The 17270-nt window shown below is 41.9% G+C and overlaps 1 protein-coding gene across 6 annotated transcripts in view; it reads right to left on the reverse strand.

Moving 5' to 3' along the window:
- The window catches only part of CRIM1 (cysteine rich transmembrane BMP regulator 1), a 204024-nt gene that overhangs the window by 120742 nt on the left and 66012 nt on the right, over positions 1–17270 (reverse strand). The window lies entirely within an intron of this gene.

Here is a 17270-nt window from a genome sequence, read left to right on the forward strand (position 1 = left end):
AATCATGATCTGTGAGTAGCAAATGCATTCAAAGGTTTTCTGTTTAAACTCAGATTTAAATAAAACCAAAGCCAAATGAAAAACTACTAAATGGGACAAGAAAAAAAAAAAGAAAGAAAAAATTACATTGCCAGATTCTCATTCTATCTATTTAATTTTTGTAGCGTCTCATACATCTGACACTGAAGCCTTCCTCCTCCTTCAAAATCTCTAAAAATGGTCACTTAAAAATAACAGCAGGTACGCTGCACACTTATTAATGGAAAAGAGGCAGCATAAAGTGGACTAGTAAAATTAGGTAGGCAACCACAAAGTCGATGCTGCTGAGAACTCTTGCACTTTCCTGAAATCTCTCCTAAGTCTCATGTATACAACATACACGCACAAGCAGCCCATCAAGACTCCGAGAGAATCCGTGGTAGTTCTAACTATGGAGCTATTTCAAGGGACCCTAAATTTAGATTAGACCTAATATCACAGAATTTAGTGGGCAGAACATGAAGAAGGGAAGAATCTGCAGTCACTGTTTTTCCCACACCTCACTCTGATAATCTCCCCCCCTTACAGGCTTCCTCCTTTATAATCCAAAGTCCCAGGATAGCTATGGCATCAGCCTAGGGTATCACAGGGGCCACTCCGTGGTACTGGGGGACAGACCTCCTCATGGTATCAGCTGAGATGCAATCCATGAATCCTTCTTTCACCCATTCATTCAACAAATATTTACTGAATGACTTCCACATGCCAGGGGTTCTAAGGCACAGGGCTTAGAGCAGGGAATAAAACAAAGCCCGTGCTTGCTTTCCTGGATTTACCATTTCCAGAGGAGTTACACAATAAACAAAGAACTCGGCAGCGTAATGCCAGGTGGTGATAAATTCTCTGAAGCAGAATCAGCACTGTGGGTATAGTGCAGGGGCCAGGTGGGTGAGGGCTGGTCTTTCTTGAGGATGTGGCACCTGCGTAGAAACCTGAATGAAAGGAGGAGGAAGGCAGACAGGTCATAGGGCATATGGGGAGTGTCCCCATATGCAGGGAATAGCAAGAATAAAGGTTCCAAGGCAAGAACAAGCCTACTCTCCACGTAGAAAATATTTCTCATGATTATTAAGAAGAAATCTGAATTAGCATAATTTGCAGGTAGAAAATACCAGTAAAGACTTACAAGAAAAATATTTTGATGGATGATGTTTCTTATTAAGGATGTGCGTCTCATGATCACGCTAGAGCAGCAAAAGCAACCGGGGAACTTCTGCATGTGAGAAGCATACCTCACCCTGTGCTTAGACCCTTTCACGTGCCCATGTGAAAGACATCGGCAACACTTCTTGGCAGACAAGTAGGCACAGAGAAACTAAGAAACTTGGCCAAGGTCACAGAGGAAGAGCAGAGCCTCCAACACACAATCTTCATACTAGTCCACAATGCTGAAGGCAAAGAAACTTTGGCTTTCCTGGTATTTGTATATGTAGTCAATGGCTACATTTTTGCTCAAATACAGAGGGTAAAGGTCATCTACAAAGATAAAGAGGTTCAGGGTCTTCGGGTGTGTCCTCGTCACTCTCTGGTTGGCTATCCTCCCCATCTCATTTGCTCCTTGGACGTACAGACATAAAAGAGCTTTTTTATATCCAACATTATTTTGTTCCGAAGACTTCTATAACAAATACAAGACACATGTCATCCCTATGTTTTTAAATTTAGAGACTGACTTCTTTAAAGTTACACTGTGAATTCTTTTCATTCACATTCCATGATTTTATCATACCCTTTTTTGGCAAGCTTTGCAATGAAGACTTGTTCCGCACAACCATAACCCCGAGGGGAAAAAATTAGGCTTGTTGATACAGTCCCAGAAATATTTCATATTTCAGCTCATTCGGAAACACCAGCTGTACTTTCCCAGTACTTTCTTTTACTCTGAATTTAGGATTTAACAGCGATGGAATTTACATAGAGCCTTTCCTCGGTGGTTTGTTAAACATGCCGTATTAAATTGTTTTCAAATACCTAATAAATTTAGTTTCCACCAGAGTGGAATATAAATTAGCCCAATGTAAAGAAAAATAATTAAATGATATGTAAGACCGCAACTTTCGATTTCTGAACTTGGTAGTTCTCAATCCTGGCTGTGCATTAGGATCACTTACAAAGCTTTTAGGAATGCCACTGTCTGGATCCCACCTCAAATCATTTACCACAGAATTTCTGGGGAGGAGACTGGAAATTAATGTTTGTTTCCATAGCTCCCTGGGTGATTCTATTGTGTGATTAGGGCTGAGAACCACTGTGTTACTCCTCCAAGCAAAATGGGAATCTTTACAATGAAGTTTTCTGTTGACAAGAGAGCTTCACCAAGGGCATGTTCAAACATCCTGGTAAAACGGCAGCTGGCCAAACGCCAAAGGAGCATTAAGCCCTCCAGATCTCTGCCTGCCATAAGTGGTCCAAATGGTATGCTGAACCCACAGTACCTCTAGGAATCTCCCAGACCACACATATTTTCTAGGCAGGATGTTACTGAATTGGGGTGAAAATGATGCTTTTGATTAGTCTTGCTACACAAAGTGTGGCCCCTAGACCAGCAGCATCAGCATGTCAGCTGGGAGACTGTTACAGCTGCAGAAGCACTGACCCCCCGGGCCAGGCCTACTGAATCAGAATCGGCATTTTAGCAAGATTCCTCAGATGAGACAAACTGCCTGAGAGTGGTGGTTCTCAAACAGTGGTCCATGGATCAAGCATATCAGCTTTTCCTGGGAACTTACTAGAGATGCAATTCTAAGGCACACATCAGACCTTCAGAATCAGAAACTCTGGGGGTGGGGCTTGGTAGTCTGTGTCTGAACAAACCCTCCAGGTAAGAATCTTCTTGAAAGAGGTCAGAGCTTCCTGGAAGGACTGAAAAAAGCTGAGGGGGGTTTCTAGGATCTAGTGGTGGGTGCTGGGGTAGAGGGAGTAAGGAGCAGGAAGACTTACCCCAAACATGGCTTTACGCATCTTCTGGGATTTCAGCTTATTTTTACGGCTGTACTTGTGGCATATGGAAGTTCCCCAGCTAGGGGTCAAATCGGAGCTACAGCTGCTGGCCTACACCACAGCCATGGCAACACCAGATCTAAGCCACATCTGCAACCTACACCACAGCTTGCAGAAATGCCAGATGCATAACCCACTTGAGCTTGGCCAGGGATCAAATCCGCATCCTCACAGACATGCTGTTCAATTCTTAAGCCACTGAGCCACAATGGGAACTCCAGCATCCTCTGGGGTTTTTAAATCAGAGCTTATGAAAGTTTATTAGAATTTTGAGTCCACAGACATTTCATCATCTGTTAATCCACACTAGGAACACATATTCAATTTACTTCCAGAAGGATTTGCCAGTCAAATAATTACATGTATATATTCATACTTGGTAACAAGTTTTCACAATATAACAAAGAACTTACTTTTTTTAATCTGCTAATAAAATAAGGCCTAAAGACAGTTTGGATAAATGCTCAAAGAACTGAAGATTGGTTTCGGAAAGATTAATTTTACCTAATAAATATAGCTTTCTCTGAATCCCTTGTGGCCCCCTTTTGCCATAAACACAAGCCCACAAAAAAGGAATAAAAATTATTAAAGAATGGGACAAAATGACTAAGGAGGAAAATGCAAATGAACTAAATTTGTACAGTCAGTTCAGCAACATCTTAAGGGGAATCTTCATAACAGCCTGAAAATGTCAGAGAGGCATAAACATTAGAAACGAAGAACTCCCCAGGGTGGCGTGTCAACAGAAGGGAACTTCCATTATAGAACACAAACAAAGCCTCTATTGTGCTGAAGGATTCTGTGACTTTGGGGGGGGTCGATTTCCTTATTTCTAGTCTTCCTCCACAGAGGAAGGGATACTGCTCCTTGGCTGTTACTCTGTGGAACCATGACAGGGATTTGAGGCAATATACTCCATGTCAGATGTTAGAGAGGTGAAGTGAAGGGTCTGGTGTTCCTGATCTGGTCCTGACGGTGTCTCCTAGGAACACACTCCAGCCAGTGAGCTAGCTCTTCCTATGCAATCAGGTTCCACGGGCACTTGGCCTCTGCTTGTTTAAGGAAGACCAACAAATGATGGTTGGATTAAAGGAGGGGCCTGTCTTTTTCCTTCAGTCTGGGAGGAAAAGTGACCTTATGTGATTTTAAAAAGCCAAGGACAGTAAACCAAGGGCTCTGTCAGTGATGTTGTCAATAACAGGATTCCTGAGTCCCAGAGGGGTATATGGATTTCAAAAGTCTTCAAAAGGACTCCAAATATTTTGTGCTGACCTAATGTCTTCAGAGGTTCCTTAAAGTGACACATCAAGAATAAAGAGCAGATAGGAAGTACAGCAGTGTGTTAAGGCTTTGGCACTGCCCCAAACTGCGATGTGGGTTCAATCCCTGGCCTGTGAACTGCCCCATACTGCAGGTGCAGCCAAAAATAAAGAACAGATGAATAAAGCACAGGTAGAGGACTGTAGGACATGGCTGCCTGGTCTCCGCTGACGACGGCAGCGCAAAGAAAGAACAGCAGGCTCTCTTACTGTTCAACTGGTAGTTCTCATGAGGGTTTGCACATTCTGGGGGAAACAAAAAACCATGCAGCTAAAAACACAGAAATAGATCTTTGAAAAAATAGTTTGGCCTTTTATTTTTTTCTTCCCCTTCCTCTCTTCTTTTAAATTTCTGTTTTACTGAAGATAAACTACTTGTTTGTACCAAGCACTTGTCATTTAACAGAGGTTACTTTTTATCTTTCTTCTGCAGGAGTTAGTACAGCTACCGGTTTACCACAAAGATCTGAGAGCCAGAAACAATTATGCTCAAATCTTGGCTCTTCTACAACTAGCTGTGTGATCTCAGGCAAGTTTTTTGACCTCTCTGGGTCAGTTTCCTCAGAGTTGGTACAAGCGTCAAAGGAGATAATAAATACTGCAAGTATCCCTATGCTATGCCCAAATGATAGCAATCCTTATCATCAATATCATTAATTATTAGAAAGCCTAGGTTTGGGGTCAGACCTCAGAATACTCAGTATACCCATGTGTTAATAAACAGGGCATAAAAATCCTTATTCAACATGACTGTCTGTAAACTAAAAGAACAGACATATCATTTTATATATAAATTACATAAATGTAAAAATTCATATTATATGTATGTGTATAAACATACAATACACAAACTCACATGTATGTGTACACACACACACAGGACACTCGTAAGCACTCTTATTAGCTCACTTTCCCTCTCAATTTGCTTTGAACCTAATGTCAAACATGAAGCCTGGGCACAGTAACACAGATGTGATCATTAAATGTTTGTTATTATTGACAAGAATAAAAATGACTGTGAAACACACACAAACATAGAGTTCCTGCTGTGGCTCAGTGGTGGCGAACTCGGCTGGTATCCATAAGGGTGCTGGTTTGATCCCTGGCCTCACTCAGTGGGTTGGGGATCCGGCATTGCTGTGGCTGTGGTGTAGGCCGGCAGCTGCAGCTCTGACTGGACCCCTAGCCTGGGAACTTCTATGTACTATGGATACAGTCCTAAAAAAACAAAACAAACAAACAAAAAAGGAAACACACAAATACGACATAAATCTCCCCATGCATATGTATCTTAGCAGACTCAACACACATCATCATCTTATTATGCTAAAAGCTGTGCTCATGTGCTGTTTCTCCATCAGCCTCCATTCCTTCATGAATTCCTTCTTTAAAAAGACATTTTGAGAGACAGGTCTTAGTTCTGGAGAGAAGGAAGAAAGCTGCCTTGCAGGTAGTTTTACCTGGAGAGTTTTCCCCTGCTAGCTGTGTGTTCAGGTTGTGTCGTGGGCCCTGCTCATAAAGTGACCAGAATGACAAGGTGAGTACCTCCCCAACCAAGGCCTCCTGACATCCTCCCCTGTGCCTGCAGGCCCTCCCTGGTCAGAAGGGGCCTCTTTCCTGCCGACCACCCCGGTGGTCAGCACCTCTCAGAACAGCCACACTCCCTTCCCACGACTTTCTCTGGAGGCTCCTCCGCCTTTCTGACCATTCCTTCGGCTCCAGCACCGACTTTCTAATCAGATATTCTCTGGGCTGAGCCCCTGAAAGGGCCCCACGTTTCTATGCCGTCTTTGTATTCTTTGTGTACCCACAGCGTAAACCCTCGTCCACTGCGACCGCCCGGAGGGCACCCGGAGACTACAAATATGTGAGCTGCAGCTGAGCAAAGGGACGTGTTTACTTTCCATCCTGAACTAGAACTTGACCTGCAGCAAAAACAAAAATACTGCTATGTGTATTTTTTCCCAGAAATGATAATTATAGTACTCCAAACATTTTTTAAACTTCAATTACCAAAATGGAAAAGGCATTTCAAAAAATAATTTATTAAATAGGCACTTATATTCTTGGTAGCCCTTACATGGAAATTCTACCTTTTTTTTTTTTTTTTACCCCTCATAACCATTAAAGGGCTTGGCTCCTGGCTTAAAACCTTCTTCCAGGGTGAGGTGGGGCCCAGCCTACCTGTCTGAGAGGTAAGTGGCTGGAGAGCCTTCCTTATTTATCACAGTCAGCAGGGGTTTGCAGCACCTTTTTTCACTTCAAAAATACCGGAGATTTAAGAAGCAGAGTTTTGTACATGGGGTGAGACAAAGGCACTTCTGTACATCTGGCTGACAATATGCCTGAACCAGAAGCAGGAGGCCATATGGGCTCCTGGTACCAAATTCAGGAGCTACAGTATTTTGACTCTTCTCAGGAGCATCATTATTTTTACTCCTCTCTCTGAAGAGAATGCTTCCTCACCTCATGGCCCGCCTGGGCCTTTTCCTCTGGACCAGTACTTTCAACAGGATACAGCCCATCGTAACCACCCCTCTCAGCTTTTCAACCCCCTTTAGACACCTGGTTCCCACTGGACCATGCGAGAGGGCTTTTTTAGAGCATGAACACTGAACCTCACCCCCAGGGCTGCTGACATAGTTCAGCTGGGTTGAGGCCTGAGAATGTGCATTTCTAACAAATTTCACAGGTTACTGATACTGCTGTCCAGGTGATCAAGCTTTGAGAACCTCTGCGTTAGCCCATACCTATCTGGAAATTTTAGTCTCCTGAAAGCTCAGCCGCCCTCTCCCCCACCCCTAGGCAAACCTGCTTCTCTACCTTTGTCTCTGTCTCTACATAGATATGTGGTAGAGCTGGCTCTAGGTACATGAGGATAGAGATACTATTGAATGAACTTGATGGATCTGAAGAACAGAGGTCCCAGACCATCTCACCCTCTTCCTTATTAAATGGCAACCTGCATGGAGCTACCATCTCAGGCCTGAGGTCAAGTTCAGAGAGCAGCTCATGGAAGGAGCAGGCACAACGTCTGGGCCTGCATGCTGGATGGCAAGAGAAGTTAGGGCTGCTGCCAAAGTGCATATAGTGCTGAGGGCTGTGGCTGCTCCCGCATTTCAAGGGCATGGCTTCTTTTCAAATATTTTCAGATACAACAAAGGACACAGGGATCCCATAAATAAGTCTAAGCAGAATGAATGAAAGGAAACATGGCAGTTCATGATGGAGCAACCCTCCCAAGTTCACACTCCACTAAGTAGAAGAAATATCGCCATGCAAACAACCTTACATGTATTATGGGCGTGGGCTTCACAAAGTTGCTCAGGACCTAAGTTCCTTCTATTTCAATACCTGCTGTGCTGGCCCTTGTCCAGCACTAGGGAAAGAGAAGAGTGGAAGGAAGGCACAACTCGCAAGGGCGTAGAGTGACAAGTTACACTGCTGCTTCTGCTCCCTTCACCCGGCCAGGACTTAGTCGCTTGGCCAGGACCACTTGCAAGGGAGTTGGGAAATGTAGGCTTTATTCTGGGTGGCCATATCTGCAGTGAAAATTGTGTATCCATGGAAGAACAGGGGGAATGGACATAGGGACATGAGGACAACGAGAAACCTCTATAATAAGTTTCCTTTGAAAGGAAAATGTATAAACAAGGGAAGTATCTTGCCCTTTGAAGAATGAAGTGAAAAAAAAATTATGAAAAATCACTTGGGGAACACTCAAATATGCAATACACGTGCCTCTTACCAAAGATCCACATCCAGGTATTAAAAGTACCAGAAAGATTCTTACTCATTCAGCAACTCCACAAACATTTAATAATCAACTATCATGAACAAGACACCTTGTATATTTTAATACAAGCAAGGAGATATAAATAACTATCAATGAGCAGAGATTTTCCATACACACAAACTTTAAGCAGAAAGCCTGAGCTTATTTTGAAATGTTCTATAACTCAGAATTTTAAACAAATAGATCTAATCCTTTCTACAAATAAGATATGAAAAAAAGATGGGTTGGAGATTGAAGGTTTAATTGCAAGAGAGTAGAGGAATTAATATGCTCTTGCATAAAAGCATAAGGATGGTTCTATCCATAGAACGTACTTGCCAAAGGAGAAGAAAAGTTTTCTTCATCTGAAATTCTTATGTGTAAGCAGAGAAACACAGGCCTAAAGGAGCCAAATGCCATGCCCAGGTCTCTCGGCCGGCAGGGTCAGAAGCCAGGTCTCCTGGGGAATCCCATACCAGCTCCATCAAGACACACAGTCATCACCCTAATTTCCTCATCTTTTGGTCTGCAGTCTGGTATTCATCTCTTCCATAATACTTAAAACTGCTTAGAGTCTAGCTTAAAAATCTGATCACAAACCTTTATCATGAAGTCAGCTAAATATACAAATCAAGCCAAACCAAAGTAACCCTATATAAGTGGAATGGCTAAGAAAGGTCAGAAGAGCAACCTCTGGTCTCAGGGTGGCTGGGGTGCTGTCCACCACCCAGGTGCTGACAGGTTTCACTCCTACACAAGCAGAGCCTCACCCTCTGAGAAACGGAGGACAAATATGCTAGGAATCAGAGGGGTGGCAGGCCTGACCTACATCCTGTCACAGCTACTGTCCTATAAAGGCCTCGGGCCTGGGCCTGGGGGGAGGTAGCTCCCATGAGGAACACCCAAGCTCCATACCATAGGGACCTCTCTGTAACAATCTACTCCCCAGGAAACTTAGACCTCTGGCAGTTTCCCCCAGCTCATTTCAGAAGATGAAGCCCAGCCAGAAAAAAAACTCTAAGACTATAGGAGCTGGCAACATCAGACAGGGTCTTTCAGCATTAAAGATAGTAGAAAGCCTCACGTGGAGGCTAGCCATCTGCTTCCAAGGCCTGGCTTGGTATAGCTTCCACCTCTGAAAGCTTTTCTGTCTGTAAAATCCCTTTAGGATGCCATGGCTTCCTTACATTTTCAGTAGTGCTACTCTGCTCTTGTTCTGCTCCTTGGTGAATCAGACTTATCTGGACATTTGCACCCAGTGAAATCCTACTGACAGGCACAACTCATGATATTCAGTCTCAGTCCTGATACACCAGCCTACACCAGAGCCACAGCAACATTAGATCTGAGCCACGTCTGTGACCTAAGCCACAGCTCATGGCAATGCCAGATCTTTTAACGCACTGGGCGAGGCCAGGGATTGAACTTGTTTTCCACTAGAGAATTCCCAAGATCTTCACAAACACTCTAATTGGTACATGATGCCTCAGATTACAGGTGCCTCAGAAAATGCAGTTTTACAAATTGGCCAGTGTATACACTGAGTTATTTCTAGGAATTGCTCTTGTTTCTGAACTATGCATTTCAGAGATTCAATCTATTGCCAAATACAGCATGCTAGCTTTTAAATTTGTCCCAAATATCCACTTTTTGGGGAAAAAAAAATCAAACTGTTACTTCTAGGGCCTCTTTATGCTTTATCTGTCCTTATCACTAGCCCTAGCAGCCGATTTTCTTTTACAAAGAAAAAAATTTTCACCAGTTCATGGCTTCCTTCATATGTGATAATGAGCTAAAAACATTGGGCAGTTGGCTTGTCACCAGCTAAGTGATCTGCTCCGGCATAGGTATTTCAAGCACACCTGATTCAAATTACAAATTACTACATGTCATGGATCTTCTGGGTCATTGTTTCATGAATAATTGAATTCGTGAATGTTAAATCAATGAATCGCAAGGGTCTGCTGTGTTGTTTCCTGTGTAATGAATCTTGCATAAGTCATGGCTGTTCCTACTTAGGAATAACCTTGTACCTCACTTTCCTCCTCCTCAATGCCCCCTTAAGAACTCACTTAGAAGACTCCTCTTCATCTGAGGCTCTAATGAAAATGTTGGGGACAACGGAGTTTGTTGCCAATAAGCCTCCTTTTGAATTGGAGAAGAATTTCTCACTTAGCAATTCCAAGGGCACTGTGAGGTCTAATTGCCATCCTTAATTATGTCAATAGGAAGCAAATATTAAGAAATTAAGAAAGTGACTTTTATTTTTAATACTGGAAAATAACTTACAATCACAACTTAAACATAAGCAACCTAAGTTTAAACTGCCAGAAACATATAAAGCTGACTGAATCATTCAAGTGAATTTTAAGTCATGAATCCAAAAGCCACTTTCAACAATATTTCTGGTGAAATTAAGAGGATCCCCCCCCCCAGTAGTTGCTCTTCTGAACCTAATGCTGCATGAACATATCCTAGGTTGCGTTCTTATTCTCTGTATGTTTAATCCCTTAGGTGGCCTTTTTTTTTTTTTTTTTTTTTTTTGGTCTCTTAGGGCTGCACCCATGGCATATGGAGGTTCCCAGGCTAGGGGTCGAATCAGAGCTACAGCTGCGGTCTACACCACAGCCACAGCCACATGCGATCCAAGTAGTGTCTGCGACCTACACCACAGCTCAGGAAAGTGCCGGATGAGCAAGGACAGGGATCAAACCTGTGTCCTCATGGATACTAGTCAGACTTGTTTCTACTGAACCATGATGAGAACTCCTAGACGGCCATTTTTTAAGCTGAGAACCACACCATTTTCCACTAACCAGAGCACCAAAGTGGTACTCATTAATTCACTTACAAATATTTTTGGGGCAACTAAGTGATCCAGAGTAAATGTGACAAATGGTTCCTCACCTCCACAACTCATGATGGGGTTTGGGGAAAAGAACAGAGCACCAGTGAGCACAGATCGGGCTCTGGCCTGTCACTAAGTGCTTATGGGACCTTGTAGAGTTCTTTGCATCTCTCTGAGCTTCCCCTTTCCTCCTCTATCATTAGAGGAGGAATGATCCTCTATCCTCTATTAAGCAAAAACTCAAAACAGTAATTAAAGAGGTGACCCAAGGCAGTATGCCATTAAGTGTCAAAGGAATGCTAGAGACAAAAGGACTCCAACTTTTGAGACCAGAGAGAGTGCTGTTCCAGCAGTTACTGGGAAAGCTTCCCAGAGGAAGCGTCATCTTTATCAAGGCCTTCAAATATGGATACGATGTAAGGCAGGTGTCATGGGGAGGCTGGGCACAGGGACCACAGCTAGCCTGGGATGTGATCTGGGTGAAAGGAGAGTGATGTACGATGTAGCAGGCCAGTCACACTTCCTTCTGCTCCCCTTCCCAATGACACACCCACAGCCCCAATGCTGAAGAGCCCCATGCCAAGGCTGGCCTCTGGGCTCTCACTTGGGGTGGGCACCTCTGCAAGGCTCTTTCCCCACATTCACTGGCTAGCCAGACTGCCGCCACCTACCCACCCAACATTTACTGAGTACTCATTACATCCTGGGTACATCGCTAGGGATCTGGAGTCACAGAGCTGTAAATAATGGTCCCTAGTCTCAGAGCATAGAGCATCCTGGTCATTTTCAAGCACAGGTTCTATGAAATATCCCTTTCTCTCTGTTTCCCCACAAGTCTGATTCCTTCCTCTATTTTTCACATATATTCACTCTGTACATATATCAATTTTATAAAATGTTTCATTGCATCATTAATTATTTATATTTATACTCTGGCATTCTATGACCAAATGTGATTTCCATGAGGGCTGGACTTGAGTCTTGTACTTCTTTGTTGCCCTACTGCCCAAAATAATGCCTAGACCATAGCAGGCAGCCAATTAACTATTGCATGTCTCACTAATACTGCCTACCACTATTGTCTCTTCTTCCCAACTATCTACTTGCCTGCCTACCTACCGACCTATCAAGTTCTACTACTTACTTGTAGTGTATGACCCTGGGTAACCTCTCTTAACCTTGGTTTCCTCATCTGTAGAATAAGGAAAATAGAAGTTTCTACCTCATTGGTTTGTTGAGAGGTTGAAGTAACACATGACAAGAGCTTACACTAATATCTGGCACCAGGTAAGCACTCTTTTGTTAGCTCTGAGTATCATTAGCCGTTGACCTTAAAACAGTTACAAAATGTTCTGGGGTCTTTTACAAGTCATAGAACCAAATTAACAACATAGAGTCAAAGCATCAAATGATGCAAAGGTAAAGGACAGGTAATTCTGCACAACAGTCAGAGGCACCACCCCAAAGCATAAGCCTCCCAATCTTAGCCACACAATAGCAAAAGGCCCAGACTCTTGAATAACTGCATAATTATTACCATTATCTTCCTTCAGAAATGTCTGCGTACAATGAACTGCATATTCCTAAAAGACTGTACTTCGGCTACATTGATTTTGTTAACAAAGGAACCCTGTAAAATTGATACAGCACTTAAGCGATTGAGCAGAGTGTGTGTCTCAAGGTATAATTAACTTTATGGACTTTTCAAAGGTCTCTAGATACAACCCGATAACTGTTTTAAAGAGTTAAAAACATGCTCTATCAAAAACCTCAAATGGGCCTGCAATTCAAGGAGTTCTGGCTGACTCTGGCTTAGGCCCCTGGTATGACACTAATTACCCTAAGAAGTACAATGAAATTCTCAAAATCAGCTCTGAAAATAAACTACCTAAATTTGTTTTTAATTTTTAAATTTAATTTTTAATTTTTAAAGGGCTATAGTACATTAAGATGAATTCTAAAGTACTGAAGTATCTCTGATTTAGACAATTAAGAGATTCCACAGTCAGAGTTGTAAACTACTCTAGCCAGGAAGCAATTCCTTTCTCACCCAGCACTCTAAATATTGCTTCTATTACATATGCTATTTATTTTATGCTTGAAAGCTCATTTGAAGAAAAAAGGCTTAGACTGGATACCGCATTGGGGTATTTCTGTAACTGGTCCTTGAGTCTGACATACTTAAAACAGCTGAGAAATAGGACAAGGAGATACAATGATACAATGGACATGAATCAAGAGAACAAACTTTAGTCCCAGACCCGTCACTGACTCAGCAGTAAGATGACAGACTGGTGAGAACAAGCATTTCTAAAGGATTAAATGGAACATCTAGGGAGTTGCAATGAGAGCATCACAGGGATAAAACCAGCATCATTAAATTGGGGGAGGGTAAGAAGGGAAGGGTAACATAATTTAAATCAAGAAGCTGACTTATACCACGTTATTTAAAACATATTTTTACCACAGGTCTCACGTCATAGTCACTGACCAACCAAACTTTTACTATCATAATAACAGCTTTAGGTGTAGAGCTTACCCTTTCCGGGTGGGGAAATTACAACCTAAATTAACAGTTAATGGGAGGGAGGATGAATAGTGAAATAATTTATACAGAGTAAGCCCTGGCACTTACTGAGCACAAAGCTTCTCAGATTCTCAGAAACAATATTTTGAATATTTGGAATTTCAAATGGCACAACCAATTACACCAGGGAAAAAGGGTTTGCCTTACCACATTCTGTTGTTCTAGCTGCTGGAACTTTGATGAACTGATACAGGTATATCCCCACATATACACTGATATACTAACTAATGTTATTATTATTATTTGTCTTTTTAGGGCCGCACATGTGGCATATGGAGGCTCCCAGGCTAGAGGTCAAGTTGGAGCTGTAGCTGCCAGCCTATACCACAATCACAGCAATGCAGGATCCGAGCTGGGTCTGCAACCTACACCATAGCTCCCGGCAACGCCAGACCCTGAGCCCACGGAGCGAGGCCAGGGATAGAACCTGCGTCCTCACGGATGCTAGTCAAATTTGTTTCCGCTGAGGCACGATGGGAACACCTCCATTAATGTTATTTTTGAATTAAAATATATTAATTATATTTAATGTATGAGATATGGCAGCAAAAAAAGGGACACCACCCAAAAAAGAAACAAATAAAAGGACTTCACATTTAAATCATGTTATTCTGCAAAGTCACCTTCAGGAAGTCATATAGCTATTCCAATTCTGCCATTTCTCAATATTTTTTCTGTAATGTTCCTTTTGACATTTTCTTTAAAGGCAATTCCTGAGATTTACAACAAAATCAGCCTCATTGCCTAATAGTTCTACTGTATATTTTAACAAAAATAGAATTTCCCAAAGTGCTCACCTATTTTTATTAATCAGGTTTGACTCCATAGGCCTTTTGGCTATTTCTCCAAATAAAATTCAACTTATAAAGAATGAAAGTTTTTCATTACCAAGAGGCATTCAAAAGAAAAGAAAAGTGCTCCAAACATGGAAGGCAACTAACCCCCCTCCTCCCCCAAAAAAGGAAGGAAGGAGAGAGAAAGGAAGGGAGGAAACATTCACCCTTGTCCAAGGACAGTCTCCTGAAAACAACATATGGGCTTCTAAGGTAACGACTCTGAACATCTTCTAGATTTTAAAATATGTTTGGAATTTGGTTCAGTCCCCATCTAAGAATCTTAATGTAAGGTAAACTTTACCACATTTTACTCTATTCTTTTTGCCAGTGGGTAATAATTCCCTTTTCCCAGTAAGCTAAGGCAATACTTTTGCAACCCTGATTGAAATGTTAATACTGTCTCACTAGTTTTCCAACCAAAAGTAGACAGAAAAGAAGGGATTTAAAATGGGGGGAAAAAAAAAGAAAGCAACTGGGTCTGTATCTGGTCATCTTGTTAAGACCAGAAAAATGACTAAGAAAAATGCCTTTTGAAAAAAAGATAAGCCATCAAGAAATACGTCGTCTGCTTTATGAAGGTTAATTTTAAACAGTACTTAACAGAAGTAAATAAGCATTTTAAACAGCATGGATTACAGCTCTTCAACAATATCCAAATGCTTCTTCACAGCATCACTTAAATGCGCAATTTCTCCCCAAAATTTTTAATTAGGAAAAACAAAACACAATTGCATAAAAGCCATACATTTAAGCTTCCATAAAAACTTCTTTGGAAACTATCTCTGTATTAATCTTACCAGATAAGAAAATAAGTGCTGAAATTAAACTATTGATAGTTCTGAATTTAATTTCTAGTTGCATAGGACTGAAGCTCAAAAGCTTGTATGAAACACTAATTTTTACAATGCTACGGCAATAAAATTTCCTCTAGCTTCTTCACTCAGTGCTCTTAGCTACTGACATTAACCACAGCAGAGCTCTCAGGCTTTCTAGAGGCTTCCATGGAATGAGGCAACACAGGTAAGAGGGATGTGAGAAGGGAAACACAGCACGGGCACACCAGCTTCCCAGCAATTGAAGAGGAGTCCAAGCCCTTTACCATAGCACTCAAAGCCCCAGGCATCAGGCCTGACCAATCCCATGACTCACTGACATCAGCCACCCCTTTTCCCCACTCTTCTAGGACCCAGACATGTTCCACTTATAATGAGAGGCACTTCTTCCTCAACTGCCCCCATACTCTCTCATATCTCATCTTTATGGCTTCCTTCTGAGCTGGCAACTCTTACGTATCCTCCAAACTTCAGCTCCACCAGGTGAAGGCTTCCCTGATTTTGGAAAAGAGTCAGATGCTGACATGCACAGGTGCAATGGGAAGTCCCCGCACCTGCATCTCTAAGGACACTCAGGACCCAGCAGTGCAAGAGGAATGGGTCTTCACTACAGTCCTGACATCTGTGAGTCTAGCGTGGTGCAGCGACATCAGTGGTGATCATTCGATTTGGACTGATCCAACAGGTGAGACAACAATGTTACAGCTGATCAAGAACACGGGATCCAGCATGATCCCACTAGGTTCTAATCTTAGATCTGCATCTACCTGACTGTGTGAAGTGGGCAAGTTACTTCACCCCTTTAACTTATTTCAAGGGCTTCTCCCGTGTGTTAAATAAAACAAGCCATACAAAGTGCCTGGTGACATCTGGTACCTGGTAAACATGCCAGAAATGTTGGTTCTTATTACGTCACAGTTCCATTCTCTGAAATGAGAAACTTATTTTTAAACAAATGAATGTAAACTAATACAGTTTGCTAGTAAGCATGGTAGATCTGAAAGATGAGCTATAAGAAGAAAGAGGCCAGGGAGCTGGGGAGAGAAATAAATATGTCTGAGTTGAGGGCTTAAATACAAAGACAGGAAACAATAACACTAAGCGGAAATAAGAATCAGAAATAAGTGATGAATGTTTAAAACGAGCAGAGAATAGGACAGGCTTTTAAAGTGGCAGGGTCAGCAGAACAAAGAAAACAATCACCTCATTAGCCTTTAACGCTATCAATTTGGTATGAATTTAAATTATTTATGAGCTGCCATCATTTCTGAATCTCACCACCACTGCGTATGACTACATCCCAGGTATTTCAGATGGGCTGCGCAGAGCATCCATGTCAGAACATTTCCAAAACATTTTTGATTTATTTATCCATGCATTTCTCATCTTTAAATAAATTGGCTCCAGAGAAAATAAAATGAAACCTTATGCTTAGATTCTAACCTAAGCTTCAGGAATGAGAAAAGTAATATTAAAATAGCTAGTTCCCCTGGCCTGAGACCTCCTTCTTAACATCAGTGCATTGAGTCTCTTCCACACGATAATTAAGGTATGTGTCCAAGAACTTGACGCAATACAAAGAACATGGAATGTCAATGGCCTGGGTGCAGCTTTGACAAGTTGCCAATATCAAAACTATCTTTTTTGGGATACCAATGAAGCTATTTCAAGTGGCAATAAAATGCAATCTTGTTAATAATGCAGGTAGGGGACTCTAATATTAAGCTAAGTACTTCAAGGAGCTGTAGTTTTTACGGAACCATGTGCTCATCCCAACATCAATCTCAACTTCCCAAACAGGCACTAGAGGTAAAACAAAAGGGCAAGGCAATTAATGAATCCAACTAGAAGATATGTAGGCTTTAATGTTGCAAAGAGTCAATAGGTCCTCTCTCAACAAAGTTACCGTGTCGTCCTAATAATAAAGAGCTGTATGTACGACCAGAACTTTAGTTTCAAACTTTAGGGATCCCTTATTAGATATGAATCCTATAAAACACCTTACTGAATTGAGAGAAAATTCCTTTAGATAC

This window comes from Sus scrofa, chromosome 3 (assembly GCF_054392235.1).
Source record: "Sus scrofa isolate SSC_HxYL_T2T_F1_AM1 chromosome 3, Sscrofa_HxYL_maternal_Yorkshire_Landrace_v2.0, whole genome shotgun sequence".
NCBI lineage: Eukaryota > Metazoa > Chordata > Mammalia > Artiodactyla > Suidae > Sus > Sus scrofa.